The 26,491-nt window shown below is 41.9% G+C and overlaps 1 protein-coding gene and 1 long non-coding RNA gene across 2 annotated transcripts in view; one reads left to right on the forward strand and one right to left on the reverse strand.

The window, feature by feature from the left end:
* Positions 1 to 26,491, reverse strand: part of LOC116973185 (NADP-dependent malic enzyme-like) — a 371,473-nt gene that overhangs the window by 91,992 nt on the left and 252,990 nt on the right. The window lies entirely within an intron of this gene.
* Positions 15,982 to 21,487, forward strand: LOC116973186. The gene is made up of 3 exons (XR_004412013.1): positions 15,982 to 15,992; positions 21,034 to 21,036; positions 21,416 to 21,487. It is a non-coding gene; the product is annotated as an uncharacterized LOC116973186 (long non-coding RNA).

A 26,491-nucleotide genomic window follows, 5' to 3' on the forward strand; every position in this document is an offset into this window, starting at 1 on the left:
TCTAAAAATACTTGAACAACATTAAACACTGCAATTTCTACTTATTTTCTCTTTGAACTACATATTCTGTCCCCCAATAATCTAGTCCTTAAAAAAAAATGCTGAAGTAACTCAGCAGGTCAAGCAGCATCTCTGGTAGACATGGATAGGTGACGTTTTTCACTTTTCGGTGTATCTCAGTACATGTGACAATAAACTAAACTAAACTAACCAGGTTAATTTTATGTCAATTAGTCTGAAGAAGGATCCAAACCTATAACATCTTTAGTAACTTGTCAGTTTCTTTGTTGAACTCAATTAAGGCGCATGTTGCAATCAAAAGCGCTTGAACAAAAGCTACTCAGTGCTTTGTATCTTTTTAATTATGAACCAGCATCCACAGTTCCTTGTGTCTAATAATCTACTCTTCCAAATCTAACATTACATAACATGGATGATCCATTAATTTAACTATTTTCCATCCAAACTAAAAGAGGCTCTTTCTCACTAACATTTTCAGATGAAGTCATGGATAATTTGATTTCTTTCAAAGCAAATAAATGCTTCCAATTAAAGCCATTATTCAATAATTGTAATCTTCCGCAAATTTTGCAATGTGAAAACAACTTCCAGCATTCCAATGAAAGTATGTCCCCAGGACAGTTCTCCAAAGTGTACTCAGCTACCTCCTCAAAGAAATTCAATAAATTCAAGCCTTTTTCCGAAACCATGCTGACTTCACTCAGAGCCTCCTGCACTGTTCAGATACTCGATAAAAACATGTAACATAACATATACATTTGCCCACATTATGTTCAGAGATTTGCTCACTAATCTTAAAAAGTATACCCCACCCATTTTAGATTTCCCATGGTTTTGACTTTACAATGGTACATAAATAGATGCTGCTTGTGCAAAAATATGCACAACCATATTTGCATTGTAAATCCTGTTGAATTTGGTGATATAATGCCTAACACCTCATTTATCCAAGCAATTCACATAAGGAAGACAATGACACAAGCTGCATTTAGCAGCCAAACTAAAATGAGGGGGAAAAAACAGGTTGTTTCCCCTGACACAGGGATGCATCCAATTCGTATAATCACATGTTGCACATGAAAGATTGGCATGTAAAACAGAAGGATCATACCACCTCCAAATCTATCCACTATCCACTGCATCATGTACCTCTTCCCCATCTGAGGCAGTGAGTCCTATAAATTAGCCTTATCAGCCACCTCACAACCCAGGCAACTAAAGTGGAAGGAAGTCATCCTTCACCTCAGAAAAGATAAAACTGCTGGAAGAACTCAGTTGATCAAGCAAGATGACACTGAGTTCTTCCAGCAGTTTATTTTTTGCTCCAGATTCTTGACTTCATGATCTATCTCATAAGGGGGCAGCGTGACGTGTTTGAACAGTGGTGTAACATTTTTATTGGACAACTCTGTCCACTGCCTTTTGCATGGAACGACGTAAGTGTCAGCAAGTTTCCAGATCTCTGGGGAAATAGAGGGGTTCCAGTGAAATATAATTGTAAATGCTGGAAACTCAGCAAATCAGTCAGCATCTGTGGTAAGAGAAAGTGGTGATGTTTCAGGTCTTACTTCGTCTATGGAACAGATGCATGACAATGTGCTACAATGCTAAGAACTATCTTCTGCACTCCGTATCATTTCCTTTGCTCTATCTATTGTAGTTGAGCTTGACTTTATAGTATTTAGGTATAGTATATCTGATCTGTTTAGATAGCATACAAAACAAAGCTTTTCACCGTACCTCAGTACATGTGACCATAATAAACTTAAACCTGAAACCTAAACAGAACACCAAAGTGTCCAGGATATGAAACATTAACTGCTTCTTTCTACAGATGCAGCCCAACATGGTGAGTGCCTTCAGAAGCCTTCCAATTTTTCTAGCTAACTCCATAAATCATTTCCTGGCTTCTTTCCACCACCAAGAGGGAGAAGCTAGCATGGACTCTTGTATTGGGGCACACACTTGCTTACCTATGCTAGGAATCTACATTGAAATCCTCCATTCGGTTAGCGTTGCCACCGGATCCAGCCCCTCTCATATGAGTGATGATTATATATTTATAAAGACAAAAGATAACGATGAAGTATTACACTTTTTAAATCATTCGCTATTTTACTTATTCATATTTTTAAGTGTGGGGAGAATTATTATATTTCAGTGTTTCATTTTTCCATTTTTACTGAAAGCATTGACAAGAAACAACATTGCAGGTTTGGCTTTGCAAATACTTCCAGAGAAGTTTTGTCAACGGAGGTTGTTTTGACCTGCAAACAATATGCAATTATTTTATTTGAGGCTCAGGGGCATGGAGATTTGTCCCTTGGCTCCGGATGGTTCCAGACCTGGAATGTATGCAGACCAATTTCCCTCCGGGGATGAATAAAGATTTATTGTATCATATCGTATAAATATCAGCAAGCTCCACTCTGCCAAATGTGAGCCAACGTGGGTTGGGACCACATGTCACCAGTGAGCACATGTGAGCAGTTAGGTTTCTGTTTCAGCCTCATCAATGATACTTTCAACTGACTTTTGGAAATGATCCGGACAATGCATGCAGGTGGTCGCCAATGAAAGCAGAGAAATTCCTACCTATAGTATGTAGCATCTGGAATTACTTCAGCGACAAGCAGGACTAAACCAAGACCATTGCTTGGAGATGAAATGATGGATGGACAAAAGTGAATGGCAGCAAATCGGAAAGGGAGTTGATTAGATTAAATTAGATTAAATTCCTTTATTGTCATTCAGACCTTTCGGTCTGAACGAAATTTTGTTTCCCTGCAGTCATACATATAATAAAAAATGACAAAAACACACAATCAACACAAATTTAACATCCACCACAATGAGTTCACCAAACACCTCCTCACTGTGGTGGAAGGCAAAATCTTAAAGTCTCTGTCTCTTCCCTCTTTGTTCTCCCTCTGCGCCGAGGCGATCCAGGCTCCAGATGTTGTGACCCCACCGGGTGATGGTAAATCCCGCGGCTCAACCGTGCTCCGCGAACGGGCCGGTTCAAACTCCATGGGTGGTCGCTGCCGCCGCCACAGCTCCGAGGCCGAGTCGGGTCTCCGTTGCCGCTGCCGCTGCCGCCGCCGCCACAGCTCTGAGGCCGAGTCGGGTCTCCGCTGCCGCTGCCGCCGCCACAGCTCCGGGGCCGAGTCGGGTCTCCGCTGCCGCTGCCGCCGCCGCTACAGCTCCGGGGCCGAGTCGGGTCTCCGCTGCCGCTGCCGCCGCCACAGCTCCGGGGCCGAGTCGGGTCTCCGCTGCCACTGCCGCCGCCACAGCTCCGAGGCCAAGTCGGGTCTCCGCTGCCGCCGCCGCCGCTACCACCGCCACAGCTCCGAGGCCGCCATTAGGCCTCGACGGAGACGGGGACGGGGAATACGACCGAAAAAAAGTAGCATCCCCCGAAGGAAGAGACCAAAACATGTTTCTCCCACCCCACCCACACACATACACAACTTAATAAAACAAAATTAACTAAAACATGACAAAGGAACAAAAAGAAAGAAAAAAAACAGACGAACTGCAGGTGGGCTGCAGCTGTTAACATCTTGGATGGCACTTTAATATGGGAGAAATGAAGAATGACAGAATTAAAGTGGTGGATGAAGTGCAGAAGCTTCCACTGCACAAAACGGGAAGGGGAGAGACCATTTGTGGCCTGGGATACATTAGCGTTGGGGTTCAATGGTTTCTTCATTGTCACATGTACAGAGATACAGTGAGATGCTTGTAAGATGGCAGTGGCACAGTGGTAGAGTTACTGCCTTACAGCGCCAGAGAAACGGGTCAGATCCTGACTACGGGTGCTGTCTGTGTGGAGTTTGTACGTTCTAGAACAGAAAATTGCAAACCAAAACAAAAGAGTAGCACAGTGGGTCAAGCAGCATCTGCAGAGGGAATGGACTGATACCATTTTGGGTCAATTGGAAGACCCTTCTTCCCACTGATTCTGAAAATTCACAATGTTTTAGAAAATTCCAAAGTCCACAAGTTGGTGGGTAGACTTCACACCAGAGCAATTCCACTTTTCAGACTTTTTGAAAAGACTGTCCAGCTGCTGCTGGTTTTCAAGTCTGGCACACAATGCTCAAGTTGCATTGTAAACACACGTTTTACTGGCCTCCACATCAACGACAAATTCCAAGGCCTGCTTGACTACTAGTGGAACTGGTTCAAATTCCTATCAAAGACTGGGTTTACACATTGTGTAATTTATCCAGGACATTTTATCTCAATGCTCAAAGGGTCTGTCAAGTTTTAAACTTCCACTTGCGCCGTGCAATGCTGCATGAAATCCAAAGTATTTATAACACCAGGTCTATAGCCTCATAACAGTGGAATATATGTGGCATGAACAGGCAGCATTCGAAGAAACCACAGCAAGCTGCCATCTGCACCACAACACATTCTTGTGACACTGCAGGGTGTAAAAAGCTGAAATCTGAAACATATGAAGTGAAATAGAATAACTGGATTTGCTGAGCGTCCACTTGGACATCATTCTATTATGCTTTACCTATATGGATTATCATTTTTATTTACATCATGAATAAAATCTGAGTATGAACATAATGGTACACGGACGCGGAGCCGACGGACGAGAAGCCGAAGCAGAGAAGTCGAAGCCAAAGAACCGAATGGGAACGAGGCCGAAACGCAAAAAAACCGAAAGAGTACGAAGACGAAACGCCAACTAACCGAAAGGATGGATACAAACTAACCGAAAGGGCGGGACGCCTAAAAGCCAACTAACCGAAAAGCTGCATCGCCTAAAAGCAAACTCACCGAATGGCCGCTCTGTCGACACGCCACCTACCCGAAAGGCTGCGTCGCCGACAAGCCAACGAACCAAATGCTGCTCAACAGAAAAGTCCAATAACGGACATGATGTTGCCGGGGGCGAGACTTGTCAGCGATTGGTCCTGACCCCCGCGTCCATCACATCACTGTGGAGGGATGACCATTGTCCCACACCTCCGCTCCACCCGACCCGCAGCCCGCAGAAGGTGGCCTTGGGAAAGTGGGGGCTGTCCCGAGGGATGCGCACCTTCAGCAGCTTTCAACTTGGTGCTTGGGTTCAGATTGCCCAGTCACCTATGGCTTGTGTGGGAAAATGAACCCGACACTCCTGTCTCCCCCTTCTCTCCCCTCTTCTCACCATCTCTCTCTCCTAGCTCTCCTTCTCCTCCCGCGAGTTCCTCGCTCTGAGCCAGGAACAGTCTCCTTCTTCCCCTCTTCTCATCCTTTACCTACTCTCTCCTTATCTCCCCTAGAACTCTTCCCCTCTCTCCCCTCTCTCAATCCCCCCTTCTCTATCCCCTTCTCTTTCTCTCCCCTTTTCTTTCTCTCCCCCTCTCTCTCTCCCTTCTCTCTCTCTTCCCCCTTCTCTCTCTCCCCACTTATGCAGAGCTGCTATGGAAGCTGAGAAAACTGGCAGCGGTCCGTGTGAAAATACAGCACCTACCAACAATGAAGGCACTGTGACACCAACTGCCACAAGCCCTTCCTACGGGACGGGGTTTTAACTCGGCATTAAAAATCAAAACAGAGCTACATTAATTTAAAATCAAAAATGTTACATGTATAAATCGTTCTTACATTCGGGAACCTGGTTAATTAACTTGTGGCATTATTTCCCTGTCCCAGCAGCCTTTGCTTTAGCCGGTGGTCATATCCATTCCATCCCTCCCTCGCAAAGATGTGAGATTTCAATTTGAACACACTTGTTTGAATAGATGCAAGCGGCATGTACAGCGTCTCTCCTTGGCACGCAATACACGAAGCCGATGAAATGAGACAACTGTCACACCAAAGATAGACACAAAATGCTGGAGTAACTGAGCTGAACGGGCAGCATCTCTGGAGAGAAGGAATGGGTGGCGTTTCGGGTCGAGACTCTTCAGTCTTCAGGTAGGTGGCATTTCGACAGAGCAGCCATTCGGTGAGTTTGCTTTTAGGCGATGCAGCTTTTCAGTTAGTTTGCATTTAGGCGTCCCATCCTTTCGGTTAGTTGGAGTTTCGTCTTCGTACTCTTTCGGTTCATTGGCGTTTCGGCCTCGTTTCCATTCAGTTCTTTGGCTTCGACATCTTTGCTTCGGCTTCTCGTCCATCGGCGCCACGTCCGCACATGGAACATAATGGCTGATTCTAAAGAAAACCATGGAATTGCATTCACACCTAAACTACTTTTTCTTTTCAAGGCCAACATACATACTGAAATATTTGAGATGCATCTGAAAGCACAATTTAAATTTAGAGTTTCAATGCAGGACTAAGGGGCAACTGATCTTGGTTTAACATCCCTGCAGATGAATCTAGAGGAATTTGCAGAAACAACACTGGTTGTACTTTTTCAAAGCTATGGCTTTCCTTTGCCATTGATCTTTGAACACAGAAGGTGATGGTGAATTTCATGATCAGTTCCTGCCTTCACTGAGAGGTCACTCCCAAGCTGTAGAGTGTGGCCCAAAGTTTCCAGAGTTTTGTTCCAGACCCTTCCTATCAGGGTATGTTGTTGGATGGTAGAAATATGTTGATAGAGGACCTTTCACAAGAAAGAAGCTGCTGGATGAACTCAGCAGCTCAGGCAGCATCTGTGGTGAGAAATTGACAGTAGATGTATCAAGTTGGGGCCCTCCCTCAGTGTGAAGAAGAGTGCAGATAGTCTGAAGAAGGGTCTACCTGTTCCTTTTCTCCACTGTCTGACCCACTGAGTTATTCCAGCTTTTTATGTCTATCCTGAAATGTTGAATGTCCATTTCTTTTCACAAATGATGCCTGACCATCTAAGTTCCTCCAGCAGTTTGTTTTTGGGATCAACATTATGGCATCTGCGGTCTCTTATGTCTTCATCTGACAGCACACCTTTGTTTTGCAGGTGGTTAGTGCAAACATCATTCTTTTGTGTGTTTCATTGAAAGAGATGCAGCTTGGCCTCTGAATATGTGCCTATACAACATTGACTGCATGGCGGAGTACAGGAAGAAGATTGAGAACCTTGTGACCTGGAATCAAGTCAACAACCTTTCTCTTGATGTCAGCAAGACAAAGGAGATAGTGATCGACTTCAGGAAGCGAAGCAGTACACATATGCCCGAACCTCCAGACTCAGAAACAGCTTCATTCCCAGAGCTATAGCGGCTCTGAACCGGCCCTGCTGAGTGCCCCCCATCCCCCCTGGACTGTCTCCTCCAGATGGTCACGTCGCATAGTTTGTTTATTTATTTTATTTTTTTGACATCGGTTGGAAGCTGCATACTAAATCTCGTTGCACTGATGTGCAATGACAATAAAATATATTATTATTATTATTATTATTATTATTATTATTATTATTATTATTATTATTATTATTATTATTATTATTATTATTATTATTATTATTATTATTATTCCCCCGCTATCCATTGACCGCATCGAAGTAGAGATGGTAGAAAGCTTTAATTTCCCAGGAATAAATATCACCAGCAACTTGTCCATATTGAAGCAATGGCCAAGCAAGCACACCAACACCTCTACTTCCTTAAAAGGGTTCGGACGTTCGGCATGTCCCCAACAACTCTCACCAACTTCTACAGTTATGCCCTTGAAATCATTTTATCGGTGTGCATCACATCATGGTTTGGGAACAGGTCCATGCAAGACCGTAAGAAAATTCAGAGAATTGTGTACACAGCCCAGACCATCACACATACCAACCTTACTTCCACTGACTTTATTTACACTTCACGCTGCCTCGGCAAGGCCACCAGCATAATTAAGGATGGTCACTCCCTCTTCCATCAGGCAAGAGGTATAGAAGTGTGAAAACACACACCTCCAGAGACAGGAACAGTTTCTTCCAAGCTGTGAACCACCCTGTAAACAACTAGAGAGCTGTCCTGAGCTACTATCTACCTCATTGGACCCCTAGGCCTACTTTTAATTGGGCTTTACTGGACTTGATCTTGCACTAAACATTATTCCCTTCATCATGTATCTGTACACTGTGGATGGCTCGATTGTAATCATGTATAGTCTTTCCGCTGACGGGTTAGCACGCAACAAAAGCTTGTCATTGTAGCTCGGTACATGTGACAATGAACAAAAATAAAACTAAACTCTAGGATTCCTCAAGCATGCTCCATCAGACTATTGTCAAACTCAAAGGTAGGCACAAAATGCTGGAGTAACTCAGCGGGACAGGCAGCATCTCTGGAAGAACCTACCTGATCTCCCGGTTGCACAACACTTTAACTCCCCCTCCTATTCCCAATCTGACCTTTCTGTCCTGAGTCTCCTCTATTGTCAGAGTGAGGCCCAGCAGAAATTGGAGGAGCAACACCTTATATTTCACTTGGGTAGCTTACACCCCAGCGGTATGAACATTGACTTCTCTAACTTCAAGTAGCCCTTGCTTTCCCTCTCTCTCTATCCCTTCATCCTTCCCAGTTTTCCCACCAGCCTTACTGTCTCTGACTACTTTTTATCTCTGTACCGCCCACTCCCTTGACATCAGTCTGAAGAAGGGTCTCGACCTGAAACGTCACCCATTCCTTCTCTCCAGAGATGCTGCCTGTCCCACTCAGTTACTCCAGCATTTTGTGTCTACCTTCGATTTAAACCAGCATCTGCAGTTCTTTCCTACATATTTTCAAACTCAACTCCATGCTCACCAGTCTCGAGATCCTTTGATTCCCCTGAACAGCAAACATATAAGTAAGTAAGTAAGTAAGTAAGTAAGTAAGTAAGTAAGTAAGTAAGTAAGTAAGTAAGTAAGTAAGTAAGTAAGTAAGTAAGTAAGTAAGTAAGTAAGTAAGTAAGTAAGTAAGTAAGTAAGTAAGTAAGTAAGTAAGTAAGTAAGTAAGCAAGCAAGCAAGCAAGTAGGTTTATTGGCCAAGTATTCACATACAAGGAATTTGCCTTGGTGCTCTGCCCACAAGTAACAACATGACATACAGTGACAGTTACGAATGACTCAGAAAACACTAAACATTAATAATAATAAAACATTAATGATAAAACACCATTGATCAAGCATGTGAACCAACAAAATACCAGATCAAAGGGAGGCTACAGATTTTTGGCTGTTGAGTAGAGCAACTACTCGTGGATAAAAACTGTTTATGTCTGATCAAAGTGGAGATTTGGCTTTTAATTTCAATGACTAAAGTTGACTTCACAGCCAGACATCATGTCAGAGCTATAATATCCTCCTATGCTACTGGGCTATCACATGGCTATTGTACTGTATTTTAACAGGTTGAGACTAAATTCTCAATACTAAGATTAAACAATCCAGTTGTTGCCAGGCAAAATTGGCTTAGGAATAGATATGTGTCTGATTAAGGCACATTTTTCAGATTGAAATTCTAATATCTGTTAGAAATTACATATTTGAGAATGTTTATATGTTTTAAAACAAATACTAGGAACATAAACCCAGACAAACAAACTAATTTCAGGTTTTAAATAATGACTAAGCCACAGCTGTAACTTGAACTTTCTTTACAATCTGAAAGCACCATAATTACTGTAGACATGATTAGACAAAAGACAATATCCTGTCTGGACTTTATTCTACTCAACTTAAGTACAGTTGTATCCCCATTTGGCAGTGAGGATCCCTGACAAAATAAATATGCTGTACACTAGATTGAATTGAATCGAATCATACTAAACCAAATCAGACTCCCTATGTTTGAGAAGTAACAAACAAAGTGACAGACCCGAACCCTAATGCACATATTGAAGAGTTTGAGTTTAGTTTATTGTCACGTGCACTGAGGTCCAGTGGAAAACTTTTGTTGCATGATATTTTTAAGGCAGAGATAGAAAGATTCTTGATTGGTACGGGTATCAGGGGTGAAGGGGAGAAGGCAGGAGAATGGGGTTAGGAGCGATAGATCAGCCATGATTGAACGGCAGAGTATGGGCCAAATGGTCTAATTCTGCTCCTATCACTTATGACCTTACTAGTCAGCGGAAAAAACAATACATGATTACAATTGAGCCATCCACAGTATACAGATGCATGATAAAATGAATTACATGAATAACGTTTAGTGCAAGATAAGGTCCAGTGAAGCTCGATCAAAGATGATCCGTGGGACTTCAATGAGGTAAATAGTAGCTCAGGATTCCTGAGGAATCTTGTCTGACAGAACCATAGGTAGATTCTGAGTTATTTCACTCTGTGGAGGTAATGTTACAGTCATGCCACAGAGAGAAGCTGAAGCAAAGTCTTCAGAAATACCAGAACACAAATGAGGCAAAAGTATAATTCTTAAATGCTTAAGGAAACAATAACTCAGAAACTTGGAGCAATTATTCCCACCTTCCCAACATACAATAGGTGGTAAAGCTGCTGCCTTACAATGGCAACACCCAGAACAGCGCAGCACAGAGACAATCCCTTCAGCCCACAATATCTGTGCCAAACATGATGCCAAGTTAAACTAGCTCCTTTGCCTGGACGTGATTCAAATCCCTCCATTCCCTACATATCCACGTGTCTATCCAAAAGCCCCTTAAATTCCACTGCAATATTGGCCTCCACCACCCCTACTGGCTGTGTCTTCCAGGCACTCACCACCCTCTGTGTAAATAAACATGCTCTGCATATCTCCTTTAAACTTTTCCCCTCGCTTCGTAAACCTCTGCCCTCTTGTCTTTGATATTTTCCCTCTGTCTACTTCATCTATGCCTCTCGTAAATTTGATATACTTCTATCAGGTTTCCCCTCAGTGCCCAACACTCCAGAGAAAACAATAAAGGTCTCTTTATCGCTAATACCTTCTAGCAGATTCATTCCTAAACTCAGATCTTGCTTGCAGGCAGTCTGCATGGTTTTCCTATGATTGCATGGGCTTCTTCTGGCTGCTCCAATTACGTCCCATATCCCAAAGTAAAGTGGCAGATTAATTGCCAATTGTATATAGTCCCTTGTGTAGTTGAGTGGTAGAATCTGGGAGGAGTTGAAGAGAACGTGGGAAAAATAAAAAAATGGGATTAATGCAGATTTGTATAAATGGATGATTGATGGATAGCACAGACTCACTAAGGAAGGGCCTGTTGTCATGCTGTGTGACTTTTACGACTGAGTTATAGCACCAACCAAAACCTTTAAAAGCCATCAACCTACATTGTTTATAGAGAAATCAGTCAGGCTCATTCACCCACCCATTACTCAAAGTTATTTTCTCCCAAGTGCCTTACCAATTCCCTTTGGAGATTCCTGATGATTTTTTCCACCACCCCCAAAGGCAGGTCATTTGTATTCTGTGTTTTACCCATATATTGTGGCAAATCATGTCCATGTAGAAATAACTGAGAATGCCGGCCCTCATACCTCCTCTCTTCATTGCAGATGTGAAACACTCTTCCCAGGCGAAGCATCAATGTACCAATTTGTCAGTACACTGCTTTTGATCATTGTAGTCTCTTCTACATTGGAGCAACCAAATGCAGAAAAGGCAACCTACATCTTGTCAACAAGGGTTAAGCCATGATTCCATTTACTGATCGCTTTAATTCTCTACCCTTCCAACTTAATTCTTCTACCTTGAATCTTCCACACTAGTCCAACAAACCTTCAATGTTCATAAAGATACAGCACCTCATCTTCTAACATGGGAGACTCTAGCCTTTTGGACTGCTCAGTGATTTCAACAATTTCCAATAATCTGTCCCAATCTTGTATCCCACGTTTTAAGTATTTCTTTTCTTTTAGTTCTTCTATTTTATTTCATTTTATTATTTCATTTATTGTATGACATGTTTTTATGTGAAGCACTTTGAGTCTGCCTGGTGTATGAAATGTGCTATATAAATAAAGTTGCCTTGCCTTGCCTTGCCTTGCCTATTCACCACCTTTCCCCCCTCCCCTCTCTTCTAGTTGTTTCCAATTTCCTTATTCGCCTGCTACTTGTAGGTCCCATCAGATGATTATTGTTATTTACCAGGTTTTATTACACTTCTTCAGCTAACTTCACCACTTCTGTCATTCACTTTTTCCCTGCCATCCACTGTACCCTTTGAGTTTTGAGTTTGTTTAGTTTATTGTCACGTGTAACCCAGGTTGCGTGCTAACCAGTCAGCGGAAGGATCCTTGGTCCCATCTCAACCCTTCTCCACAACTTAGAACTTCAATTCTAATCATTTTTTTCCCAACTCCAATTTTCTCTCAAGATGTTGCCCAGCGCAATTTTAATTCAAATTTTAGGCATCTACGGAATTGTTTTTTTGGGCTATTCCTTTTTTGAGCTGCATCTGCTTCTGCAGCCTTTCCAGGCAGTCCATTATGCACTCTAAGTCAAAGGAAAACAAAACAATTATTTTCCCCAATTACATTACATATATGGTCACCAACCTCACTTCGAGTAGAAACAGATTCACTCCACTGCCTGCCAGAATGCTTCACAATTTTGTTCACCACTCTTGAATCACCTTTCAAGCACTGAGGAATTTAACTTACGTTTTTCATTTTGTGTTTACAAGATTAGCACCTAAACAGGCACTAGCTTGCCGTCAAGAAACTTGGTTGGCAAAAGTCTAATTGGGTTCTTGTTGATACGATATATTGCTCGATTTACAAGGTTACAAACAAGGCTCACCAGATGCTGCCTGGTGCAAGGGGGTAACATGGAACAAAGGGATGTAATGTTTTCACCAATGCCCGTGTTCCCACAGCTCTCAATTTCTACTGTGCTATTGTGAGGAGTTGCTCAAGAAACCTGCTACGAGACCATGAAGAAAAAAAAACGAAAAATTCCCCAGCTCCTGTTACAATTTTGTTGCTGAATTATTCCAGAGAAATAAAAGGTGGAACCAAGCAGAGCTTCCACCTGCTCCTTAGCACAGGGAACAGCACAAGCTGGTTAAAGAAAATACCACAGTCACACTTTCAATGAGGCTTTCAAAGAATAAAATACCAAAACATAATAAAATACCATAATGGACATAAAGTGCTGGAGTAACTCAGCAGGGCAGGCAGCATCTCTGGAGAACAGATAGGAGATGCAGGCAGCATCTCTGGAGAACATGGATAGGTGACCTTTCTGGTCAAGATCCTTCTTCAGACTGACTGTAGAGAGGGGCGGGGGAGGATGGTGGGGGAGAAAGCTGGAAGAGGGTAGAGGCAGGTAATAGGTAGACACGGGAAAGGAGGATTTAATAATAGGCAGATGGTTGGAACAAAGGCCAGAAATAAAAGCAGAAGGTGTGAAATGGAATTGAAGAGTTGTGAATTATGAAACCAGAGGGAGGAAAGTAGCAGGAGAGTTGGGGGAGGGGGGGTGGAGGGGTAAGGGGGAGGAGGGGGTAAATTGGTGGGAGGAGGTCCAGGTAGGACACAGGGGAGGAGGGGAGAAAAAGGGAGGGGGGTGGGGGCGGGTAAGGGAGAATAAAATACCATCACGCTTCCACCTCTGACAAAAAAAAATCAAACCACGACCTAACAATTAAAGGTTAATTAACATCCTATTTATTATTGTTCATTTATTTAATATTTTCAAATTTAGTTTTGAAAAGTAAATATGGACTCAAGAATATCAAGAAAGGAGAACAGTACTAGGCTCCTCGGTCTCAAGCCTGTTCCACCATTCAACAAGATCATAGTTGATCTGATCTTCACCTTGGCTCCCCTTTCCTGTAAAACACTCAAAAAACAAAAAACTAAAACCAAGCCCAGTTTAGCCTTCAATACATTCAATGATCACTGGTCTCCCTGGTAAAGAATTCCCAAGATTCAACAAATTCTGAAATAAAAATCCTTTTCATCTCTATCTTAGCAGACAACCATCTGTTCTGAAACTGTTACTTCTCTATTCCAGATTCCATAAGGTGAAACATACTCTTGGCATCTACTCTATCAATCAGACACATACGGGGTAAATGACTAAAAACGAGTACCATGTGACAGGTAATCATCTGCAGTCAGCACTCCTCATTTGAATTGAAAGATAGAGCATGGAAACAGACCCTTGGCCCCTCGAGTCTATGCCGACCATCGTTCACCTATTCATAGTTATCCTATGTTATCCCACTTTCACATCTACTCCCTACAAATGAAGGGTTAATTTACAGAGGCCAAATAACTTTTTGAGATGTGAGAGGAAACTGGAGCGTCTAGAGGAAACCGATGCAGTCAATGGGAGAACGTGCAAACTCCACACAGACTGCGCCCGAGGTTAGGATCGAACACGGATCTCTGGCTGTGTGAGGCAGCAGCTGCACCATTGTAACAATTAACAGGTCAATCTGATTCGATACATCGGTTCAACTTTCTCACGCACTTGTACTGATCAACCAGATATACCAGCTTTCAGAATGTGCAGGCCTGCAAGTCAGGTCACCCATGCATCTTGCACACCATGCTAATAAATCTCAGTTTGTCGTTCTCTTTCATTTTCTGGTTCCCCTAAAAAAGGCTGCAAAATCAGAGTGCTTCCAATTGTGGCAGCTCAACCTTCATGGTTTTCTTCTGCCTGCCCTGGTTATGCAGCAGAAATAGCAAATGGTCACAGCAATTCCAGCTTAAACCATATTTCCTACACCCATTTACACATGTTTACTCTAACCCAGCTTTTCCAGTCCTCATTTTTTGTGTTTTCTGAGAAATTTCGTTTTGTTTAGTTTAGTTTATGGTCATGTGTAGAGGAACAGTGAAAAGCTTTTGTTGCATGCGACAATGCATGATTACAATCGAGCCATCCACAGTGTACAGATACACGATAAAGGGAACAACATTAAAAATGTTAGTGTAAGATAAAGTCCAGTAAGGTCCAATCAAAGAGGGTCTCCAATGATGTTGATAGCAGCTCAGGACTGCTCTCTAGTTATTGGTAGGATGATTCAGTTGGCTGTTAACGGCTGGGAAGAGACAGTCCCTGAGGTTGGAGGTGCGCGCTTTCACACTTCTGTACCTCTTACCTGATGGGAGAGGGGAGAAGAGGGAGTGGACAGGGTGAAACTCATTCTTGATTATGCTGCTGGCCTTGCCGAGGCAGAGTGAGGCATCAATGGAGTCATTGGAATGGAGGTTGGTTTGTGTGATGGTGTGGGCTAGCCACTGCTCACTTACCCCGTTGTGGACTTCCAAAAATCAGAATTCCATACGTACTTACAGACTTAAGAACTTAATGTGCAATGTTTGAAATTAACAATTATTTTCAATCATGAAAGGGTCCCACTGTCTCAGCTATCACAACATATTTCAGCATCAAAACCTTGTTACTTTTGCTGAGGTTTCACATGAGCACCTTCAACAACTGTCCACACTTCCCAGCAACAGCCCGGCTGTTTCCAATTACTTGCAAGCAACAATATCCCTTCGTCCAGTATAATTATCAGGGAATATGACTCACTCACTCAACCACTGCCTGAAGATTATTAATCTCAGGCAACAGCCACAAGTAATAACTATGGCTACCATCGAGCACAGCACAGACATGGTGCAGTGAGCCTGCAGTTAGTGCTGCTGCTGCTCAGTGAGAGACTAAAAGGTTCTTCTGAACTTGCATTATCTCCCTGTGAATGCATGGGCTTTACCCCCAGATAGAACTATACAGCACGGAAACGCATCCTTCAGCTCAACTTGCCCATTCTGACCAACATTCCCAGTCTATGCCAGTCCACCTGCCTGCTTTTGGCCCATATCCCTCTAAACCTTTCCTATCCAATGTCTTGTACATGTTGCTCCAGTTTTCACTCCCACACAAAAGAAGTGCTGGTAAGAAGGTTGGTCACAAAAAGCTGGAGTAACCTTCATGGAGTGGGTCAGGCAGCATCCATGGAGAAAAGGAATATGTAACGTTTCGGGTTGAGACCCTTCTTCCTGAAACGTCACCTTCTTCTCGACCCGAAACATCACCTGTTCCTTTTCTCCAGAGATGCTGCCTGATCTGTTACTCCAGTTTTTTTGTGTCTATCTGTGGTGTAAACCATCATCTGCAGTTCCTTCCTACACATGTTGTTAGGTAGAAAGGTTAAATGGCTTAAATTATCCGAAGAAGGGTCCTGACCTGAATTGTCACCTATTCATTTTCTCTAGAGAAGCTGCCTGACCTGCTGAGTTAGTCCAGCATTTTGTGTCCATTCAAGGTTAATTGACTGTTTTAGATTAATCCTAACGTAGATGGATGTCAGAAGAATATGGGGAACTTGATAGGCATCCAAAAACGACTAGATTGCAGGATTATTAGAGGATGAATGGTACTAAGGTAATGCGTTAGGAGCCATCATGGACTCCTATGGCTTATAGATTATGAAATATTAGGAAATATGAAACTTCTCTTGCCACATAATGGATGCAGCTCACTGTTCTAATCCTGACTTATAACCATTTTTGCTGCAGGCTGACATCCACAGCAGTAATTCCTGTATAGGTCCACACTCCTCATACAAAAAAGCACTGGACTAGAAGTCAATGATTAAAAGGTTTTTAAATAAAAATAAAAATATCGGCCATCAGGGAAAATCTATTAATAGTTTTATTTTGCAAAGTAATCAACTTTAAAATGTAGTCCTGATGTTTGAGACTCATTCTTCAAAGGAGATTCTCACAATCCCCACTTCATTGCTTCCTTCAAAGCCCCCCATTTAAAAAAAAAAGCTCCCATTCAGGATGCTTTTCCATTACGTACTATGTGGCACTGCACTGATGTAATTAAGCTCTGGAATTCTTTCATTTCAAACAAGCTCAGTGGTGTTTTATTAAACGACTCGGAAAAAGTTACTTGAGAAAAAGAGAGAATTGCACACTTCATGTGGCATCGCATTCAGAATCAAAAACAAAGGATTTATTTAGTATTGCACAGAATTACGAGGTTAGCATGGGAACAAACAGCTTATCAGCTCTTACAGTAGCTGCAACTGTGGCACCTGGTTACATTATTGGATGTGTGAACTCAATCACAACATTTAGATTTCAAAAAAGAAATTCCACCTTAATCCTGTCTTGCATCCTGCACACTCCAGACCTTTCTTTTTCCTACTGTCTTGACTTTTCCTCTTCGAATCTTCTCCAATGTGTGCAATTTGGCCTTGACTGATCTTGTCGTGTTCTGGCCACATTTTATTGAGCTGATGTCAGAAACCTCACTGACTGTGGTGATTTCCCTTATTTAACCCATCACTGTGTCACGCCTGTCCTCTGAAGCAATCCGTACTACATTCAGGCCACTCAGTAATTATGTAAATACCTAAAACCTCTGTTTGCGTACTGTCTCTAAACCAAACCAAAACTAAACACTGAACTCTTTCCAAGACTTGCACAGTTCATGTTCTGCAGCATTATTGGCTTTTCTAAAGGCACTAGAAAATACATTGTTTCAGTCAACTCAAGCAAAGCTTTTCACTTTCCACTTAAAATGTGGAGTTTTGTAACGCCTGAAAGAGACCCAAAACTCAGGCAAAACAGCCCAGTTTAAGGAGACAGCCCTTGCAGGAGGATTATAGGCTCTTCCTCTGAACTGCTCCTTGTTGGAGGATTATGTAGACATCGTACATCAATGCAAGACAGTGGTTGAATGTTCAGGGTTGTGGATGAGGAACCAGAGTGCTTGCTTTGTTTTGCATGACACCAAGCTTCTTGATCATTGTTGGAGATGCAATCAACCAATATTCCATTAAACTGCTGATTTGCCCCTTGTAGATGGTGGAAGAAATTGCAGTTTTAGGTGACTTGTTCACTGCAGGATACCCTGTCTCAATCTTACATTTGTAGCCACAGTATTTATATAGCTGGTCTATTCTGCTGATCAATGGTGACTCCCAAGAATGTTGATGATGGTTCATTTGAACAATTCAGTTGAATATCAAAGACGGAGATTTGACATGCTCTGAGTCTGAAGAAGGGTCCCCACCTAAAACATCACCTATCCACGTTCTCCACAGATGCTGCCTGAGTGTATCATCTCTGTGTCTTTATTTTTGGAAACCAGCATCTGGATGTCCTTGTCTCTACTCTCCATCTCTTGAAAATGTCCAGGGGATGGGATGATTGATCTCCAACATTGATACAGTGTGGAAACAAGCCCTTCGGCCCAACTTGCCCACAACGTCCAATATGTCCCAGCTACACTTGTGCCACCTGCCTGTGCTTGGTCCACATCCCTCTAAACCTGTCCTATCCATATACCTGTCTAACTGTTTCTTAAACGTTGGGATAGTCCCAGCCTCAACAAACTCATCTGGCAGCTCTTTCCATACTCCCACCACCCTTTGTGTGAAAAAGTTACCCCTCAGATTCCTATTAAATCTTTACCCCTTCACCATGAATCTATGTCCTCTAGTCCTCGATTCCCCTACTCTGAGCAAGAGACTCTGTGCATCTTCAAAGGTGTGAATTTTGATTGCAACTGTTGGAATGCTTTCCTCTTGATACCCATCAACGACTGCTTTAGCAGAGCTCCATTCATATGCAAGTCTGTCGATAACTGCACTGACCTGCAGGGCAGACCTCCAATGCACCTCTGAAACATAGCTCTTTGGTCCATGATTAGGTCTAGGCTATGACAAGGTTTGAACCAAGTTGGAATGAAAACAGGGCATTAACAACAGTTTCCGTATTTTGCTGATGATTGAAAGAAGGTTGACTGGGTAATAAATAGTATTCAGATTGTTACGGTCTGGGTTTTTTCAAGTTGAACATTCCTGAGCAATTTTCCACATCGTCAAGTAGATGTTAGTATTGTAACAGTAGTGGACACCTTGATGAGAGATGTGGCTGGTTCTTGTTATCCAGTGGCCTCAGCCATTACATATGACATGGGGTGCAGATTGAATTCAGCGATAGCATAATGGTGGGGATTTCAGAAGACAGTCATGTACTTGGCACTAAAGATAGACACATAGTTCTGGAGTAACTCAGCAGTCAAGCAGCATCTCTGTAGAAAAAGGACAGGTGACATTTTGAGTCGGGACCCTTCTTTCAGTCTGAAGAAGGGTTCTGACCTGAAACATCATCTGTCCTTTCTCCCCAATGATGCTGCCTGACTTGCTGAGTTGCTCCAGCACTTTGAGTCTATCTTTGGTTATATACCAACAGCTACAGTTCTTTGTTTCTACAAGTACTTGGCATTTCTAGCTAAACTTAATTGCAAATTGGCACAATGTATAATTTTGTTGTCAGTACAATGCTTTCCCGTTGCACAACACAACACCTCTCATCTCTGGCCCTAATCTCAGCAACAATATTGCCTTTGCCTTTTCACATTTGAAAAGTAACCTATGATGAGTGTTTGTCGGCACTGGGCCTTTACTCGTTGGAGTTTGGAAAAATGAGGGGGGACCTCATTGAAACATACCGAATAGTGAAAGGCTTGGATAGAGTGGAAGCGGAGAGGATGTTTCCACTATTTGGAGAATTTAGGACTAGAGGTCATAGCCTCAATTAAAGGTCGTTCTTTTGATGAGGAGAAATGTCTTTAGTCCGAGGGTGGTGAATCTGTGGAATTCTTTGCCACAGAAGGCTGTGGAGGCCATGTCAGTGGATATTTTTAAGGCAGAGATGGAAAGATGTTTGATTAATACAGGTGTCAGGGGTTAAGGGGAGAAGGCAGGGGAATTGGGTGAGGAGGGAGAGATAGTTCAGCCTTGATGGGCCGAATGGCCTATTTCTACTCCTATTGCTTTTGACATGGCATTTGATCATATTATTGTGTTCCACCATTTCCACGCAGATCTTGATGACATGTCCTCAGGAACATTTCCACATTGGCCATAAGACAATTGGCCACGTCTGCTTTGATCCCTTGAGCTCACCACTTTCTCACTGCCTATCATCAGCTCCTCCATCTAGAGAACCCTGCTCCCTATGTGATCATGGTCCTGCTACTCCCTCAAGCAGCAACAAGTCAAATTCATAGCAAGAGAGCTATCGATGCAGACCAAGCATCGGTGTAGACCAAGATAAATAACATGTAGTACCATGAACAACACATATTTTATTGGAAATATGAAATTATCAACTAAAAATAGTGGCTGATGCCATATTACAGGCGTCACACAGTTCTGAAATATCTGAGTATACTGTTTTTAAACACCGCAGGATACAAAGGAGGAAAACTGCCTCGAGGTCCCATTCTTGATGCCTCCTACACCACAAAATGCATTGACGTTCATTGCCAAGATTTACATGTGAAAACAATATTCTTGGGGAAAATAGCAGAGCAGAGACTGGGAATACTAGACTAAACCTTACATAAAACCAGTATTGCTTCAGAACTTGTATCGAAAGCAACATGGTCTGAAAAAGGGTCTCGACCCAAAGCATCACCTTCTCCTTGTTGTCAGGGATGTTACCTGCTCCGCTGAGTTACTCCAGCATTTTGAGTCTATTATGCTCCAAAGGTTTTCCTAATTCCATTAAAAGGCAGACACTAATGCTGGTGTAATTCAGTGGGTCAGGCAGCATCTGCAGAGAACATGGATAGGTGACGTTTCAGGTCAGGCCCCTTTCTTCAGACTGATGGCAGAGTAGAGTGGGAAAGAAAGCTGGCGGAGAGAAGGGACCGGACAAATCACAGCTGGCAACAGATTATCTCAGGTGAGGGGGTTACCTGAGGCAGATCATTGGACGAAGGTTAGAAATAGAAATAGGAAATATGAAAGCGATACTGTACATAGTTGTGAACTGTGAAGCTAGTTAAAGGACTTTTGGTGGAAAGGGTGCAGGTGGGGGGGGGGGGGGGGGGTGGAGCGACTGGTGCAAGGGATCAGGGAGGGGAGTTGTGGGGGAAAACTAAGAGGGTGGGGGAGGTAAGAGTGTTGGGGAGAAAAAGGAAAGTCATTCTACTTGTGTTTGCATCAATCATTCAACCCAATTCAACCGACTCCCCAAAAAACAATTTGCTTAGAGTTTACAGTATCAATCGTGCTATAAATTTCTTCCTCATTTCTCAATTAAAAGGCCACACAAAGTCAGGAAACTAAACAATATGTCTTCCATTCTGACAAACATTCCACTTATTAACAATGTCTAAAACCAGGATTATTCAATTTATAGTAAGTGTCAAGTTGGTTCACCGTCAACTTATGAACAAAGAACTGCACTGTCAAGACAAATGTCTTTCACCCATTTAAATGAGAAGCATCCTTTTCTTGACCATAAGGCACTGGTACAAATGAGGTTATGTCACATCTACACGTGTTGGGCAAGGAAATGTACCAATCTTATTTCATATTAACTGCTACATACAAATAATCAATTAATTTGAAGCAAATCTTTAATCAAATGACTGCAATTGAAATTAATCATCTGTTCACAATAAAACAAAATGTAATGCAATCATTTGCAATTTAAAAACAACTATGTTTCATAAAATGTAAAACTGATTCTATTGCCTTGGTTGTGCTGTATCATCCACTTGTTTTGCTAATAGATGCAAATAATCAATAGTGGGCGGAGCACCAGGGCACATTCCTTGGATGTGAATACTTGGCCAATAAACTTATTAATTCATTCATACATTCATTCAGATTAAAATGACTATTTTTTGCAATAGTTGACTACTTTGGAGCAGTTTAAATGTAACAGAATGCAGGGCAGAATCTACACGTGCTGCAAATAATCCAGACAGCGATCAATCGATTTTAAAATATTAAGAGAATCAATAAATATGGTATTAGTGCTGGAAGGTGATGCCAAGCACTAATACCATATTTATTGAAGAGCTGGAAGATGTGATTAATATGGACGAGTGCCCACTAGTTGCTGTGCACTTCCACACCAACCAGTGGGCACCCGTCCTATTATTCCCATATTAATCCCATCTTCCAGCTCGTTGCCCACGGCCTTCTAGGCCTAGGTGATTTAAGTCCTCACTGAGGCGTTTCTTCAATGTTGTCAGTGATTTGCTTCCACCACTCTCTCTGGCAGTGTGTTCCAGGTAGTCACCACTCTCTGGATAAGAAGGGTTCCTCTCCAATTCCCTCTAAATTTCTTTACCCATACCCTAAATCTTTCCTGGTTTATTCACCTATTTGTCTCTGATAAGGAGGTAAAGTTTCCTGCTGCCCGCGCAATCTATAACCACATAATTTTATACGGCTCCAGCATACCTTCCATCGACTCCCCACCAGCCTTAATCTCTTTCCCTGCAGGAAAAAAATGGACGTAGCTTCTCCAGTGTCTTGTCATAGCTGATGTGGCCACCTTTACATTGGCAAGAGTAAGCTTTGACGAGGCAACCGTTTCACTGAACCTTTGCACTCCGTCTTCCTAGGCCTGTTGGATCTCACGGTTGCGAACCATTTTAAAACTCCCCTTCCCACACTGACCTTTCTGACCTGTACCTCCTCCATTGCCAGAGTGAGGTCACACGCAAACTGGAGTAACAACACATCATATTCCGCTTGGGCAGCTTACAATCCAACAGGATGAACACAGAATTCTCCAATTTTAGTTAAAACCTCCCCCTTCTTTCGCCCACCATTGTATGCACTCATTTCCCCCACTATACTCCCACTTTCCCCTTCCCCCCAACCCTTTCTACTTATATCCTTCCCCTTCTAGCTTCACATATCACCCTCCTTATATCTCTTTGTCTCCTTTTCATCCCCAGCCTTTGTCCATCCAACTGCAAATCAAACCCACCTCAGCTCTATCCACCTATCACTTGCCTGGTTTTGTCCTGCCCTTAACCCTTTTCCAGCTCACCTCTCAATACAATCAGTTTGAAGAAGGGTCCCAACCGAACATCACCTATCCATGTCCTCCAGAGATGCTTTCTGACAATGTTTTCTGTATTCCAAGCGTGGACAAAAATCTCTGTGGCTGTCAGTTTTCTGTGTATTGTCAAATTAAACACCAGTATTTTATCAGCATTATTCCTGCAGGATTTTGAACAATATTTAATTAGGCAGCAACTTCAACAAAGATATTTTGTTCAAAAAAGCCTGTTAGATATACCACAGCAGTAACAGGCCAATAGTCTAAGCACACATTTAAAATGCAATCTGTATGCTTTCAATTTTGATGAAATCAATGCTTTTTATTCGCTCCAATAACCTCAACTATATTATAGTCATTCAGCAAACTTCATACCCTGGTATATCATTTCATGCTCCTTAGTGACTCTTGCAGCAATAATTCTATTTAATCAGAAAACTAAATCAAAATCCAACAATAGTTCCTTCAGATACCTTTTCACATCATCAGCCAACATTCAATTTTTCCATTCAACATGAAAAGAATCATGAGTAGAATAGCAGGTTTGTTTTACTGGCAGCTGTATGACTAATGAAATGGCTTTAAATTTCATCTCTGGTATTACCTGGGCAATCTGGGAATAAGCCAATACTCCCCAAAGCTTCACATAATAGTTTATTGATTACATGAGATGCAGGGGCAGGATTTTTTAAGCCATTATATTGCAATGTAAGATTACTACAGAGGTTGTTTAATGCTGATTTCTATTTGTTAAAAATAATTCCGCCATTAACGGTAACTGGCTAGAAACTATTTTGAACATTTTATTTCACATTTCTGCAAAAGTTGAATCTTTCAGGAAAAATAAAGTGTTGCAGTAATCTACATTATTGCAGTTATTTTGAGCGCCAAGATTCAGACATTACCTCCTGAACTCTTTTCCATCCAAGTGTGTTGTATTTCACATCCTCGATGAGTAGCAACCTTGATAAGATCATTATTTGTAATAAGTATTTTTACTGTAATTGGTTTTAAATACCATAAGATTGTTTGTATTGATGTTCCATTCCTAGTTATGCCAGCAATTCACTGTTCAATATGATTGCACTAGATAGTCTTGAGATAAATTTCTGGCAGAATTAGTTAGCTGGTAGTTTAGTTTAATTTAGAGATACTGTGCAAAAACAGACCCTTCGGCCCACCGAGTCTGCACAGACCAGCGATCTCCTACACATACTAGGGACAATTTACCATTTTACCAAGCCAATTAACCTACAAACTTATACATCTTTCGAGTGTAGGAGAAAACTGAAGGTCTCAGAGAAAACCCATGCAGGTCACAGGGAATATGTACAAATACCGTACAGCCAAGCATGCATAGTCAGGATCAGGTCTCCGGCATTGTAAGGCAGTACCTCTACCACTACTCCACCGTGCGCCAGGTAGGACTATTTTCATTATTATAATATTGATCAGATTGTATCATTCTTTCAATAGCCAGCCTGTATAGTTCATACTTACTGAATGTTAATATTAGTGTTTGCATGAATGAATATTATATACATGACCTCAAGGTTGCTGGTCAATGCTTTTGGCCCTCTGCTTTTGGCCCTCAACTCTATTCCAGGCATTGTTTTCTAGATCCTCATGCCACAGTACATATTGTATTTAAAATCTATTATTTTACTGCAAATCTCTCCATTGCTCTCTGTCCCACTCACTCTGCAAATTCCTCTAACTCCTTAACTCCAATCAGGGCAGTTCACTCCCCAAATTCAGACACTATTGTGCCATATTTTCCTTATCTCTCTTGCAACTGATGGAAGTGTCAATGGAATTTATCTGACTAGTTCTGCCCTCTGGCACACTCTACTTCTTTGAGTGAAGAACTGAGTGTGTTCACAAAAGTAGAGACGGTGAGGCAATCATTCTGCCCCAGTTTTTAACTGGCTCCGCATTTATTCCAAACACCATCACTATGCATTTGCCAACATAAGAAACAACTTAAAATTGCTGCTGGCATCAATTAACACATTTCCAAGTTGTTCATTCCAGTTCTATGTGCCCATCTGTGCCAATTATTTCTCCTCATCTTGAAATAACGCATTTGCAGCTGAGCTCCGAAGACTATCCAAAACTTGTTTGTCATGACCTTTACTTCATTTATAATTTCAGATTCCAGTGATAATAAGTACTCCATACTAACCAGATGGCATTCAGAAAGCTGAAATGTAATGCCACTGTGTTGAACATGACCTCAACATAATTACATGCAAGGTCAAAAGCAAAGACGATGAAAAGTGATTATCAAAATAACAATGTTTAAAAGAGACACATGCATTGTTAGTTGCCAAGTGTTCCATTTTAATCATGGTAATTTGGTAAATATCAAAAGACAGTGAGCAAATGGTATGAATTGAAATAACAGCAAATGCTACTGATTAAGTTAAAAACATTTGTAACAATTAGAATTTTATATGTCCATTTCAGTATTGCCTATAGTTGGTGTTCGTGAAATAGGGACGAGGATTAATACAGTAAAAATTAAAAATCAAAAATAAACAAGAATCTAAGAGAAAAAACACCAGCTAAAATACAGTAGATAGTTTCCATCAAATCTCTAGATTCACTTGCAATTGCAAATTAATTGGTAAATCAAAATTGCTACTTTTTAGATGCAATTTGATCTGCTGATGAATTGGAAAGGGGATGGTGCATGAAACACACAGTAAATAGTCTGCTGAACAACAAATTACGACAATCTGTTCAACTAACAAAACGTAATGTGTACGAGGGAACAAGCTGCAGCAATTTATCTAAAAAAGAACAGCATATTGCAGTGAGTGCATGAGACCAACACATTGAGGACGGCACAGTGGCACAGCGGTAGAGTTGCAACCTTACAGCGCTAGAGACCCAGGTTCGATTCTAACTAGGGGTGCTATCTGTATGAAGTTTGTACGTTCTCCTCTTGACCTGCATAGGTTTTCTCTGGGAGCTGCAGTTTCCTCCCACACTCCAAGGGCATACAGGTTTGTAGGCTAATTGGCCTGGTATAGTTGTAAATTGCCCCTAGTGTGTGCAGGATAGTGTAGTGTACGGGGATCACTGGTCGGCGCGGATTGAGTGAGCCGAAGGGTCGGTTTCTGCACTGCCTAGTCTCTATATGTTTCTGCACTGCCTAGTCTCTATAGTCTCTTTAAGCGCCTTGAGTATTAGAAAGGCGCTATATAAATCCCATCCATTATTATTATTATTATTATTATAATCTCTAGACTAAACATAAATTAAGTCCATACAATTGTTTTCAGTCATTTTTAACTGTGATCACCTAGTCAAATTATTTCCACACTGCCTAGCTATAGATTTGCCCCGGTATGCAATGTTTGTTTTAAGGTTCATTGTTGTTGCTGTTTGTCACTTGCTATCGACTACGACCATGACATCTCGTCCATTGTACTGCAATGTGTATAGTGTTGGCTGATTAGTCAATCTGTGCTTGACAGTTCCTTACACACGGATGTGAATCTCCTTTTTGTGTCCACTACTTGACTTCCTTTGTCAGCCATGGTCACTACATTCTCCCCCTGGAATCTTTCTTCCTCTTTGGGGTGCAAAGATCCTGCGTCTTCCCAATTACTCCCAGAAACACTTGCCGTTGCTGTTCCATTGTCATTCCTGCTAGGATCGCTTTCCAAACATTTGCCAGCTCCTCCCTCGCTAGTTACCTTTACAGAACAGTAATATTGACACATCTGATTTCATCTTCTCCCTCTCAAACTGCAGGTTAAATTTTATCATGTTATGGTCACTACCTACTGGGGG

The sequence above is a fragment of the Amblyraja radiata genome, chromosome 5 (assembly GCF_010909765.2).
Source record: "Amblyraja radiata isolate CabotCenter1 chromosome 5, sAmbRad1.1.pri, whole genome shotgun sequence".
Taxonomy (NCBI): Eukaryota; Metazoa; Chordata; class Chondrichthyes; order Rajiformes; family Rajidae; genus Amblyraja; species Amblyraja radiata.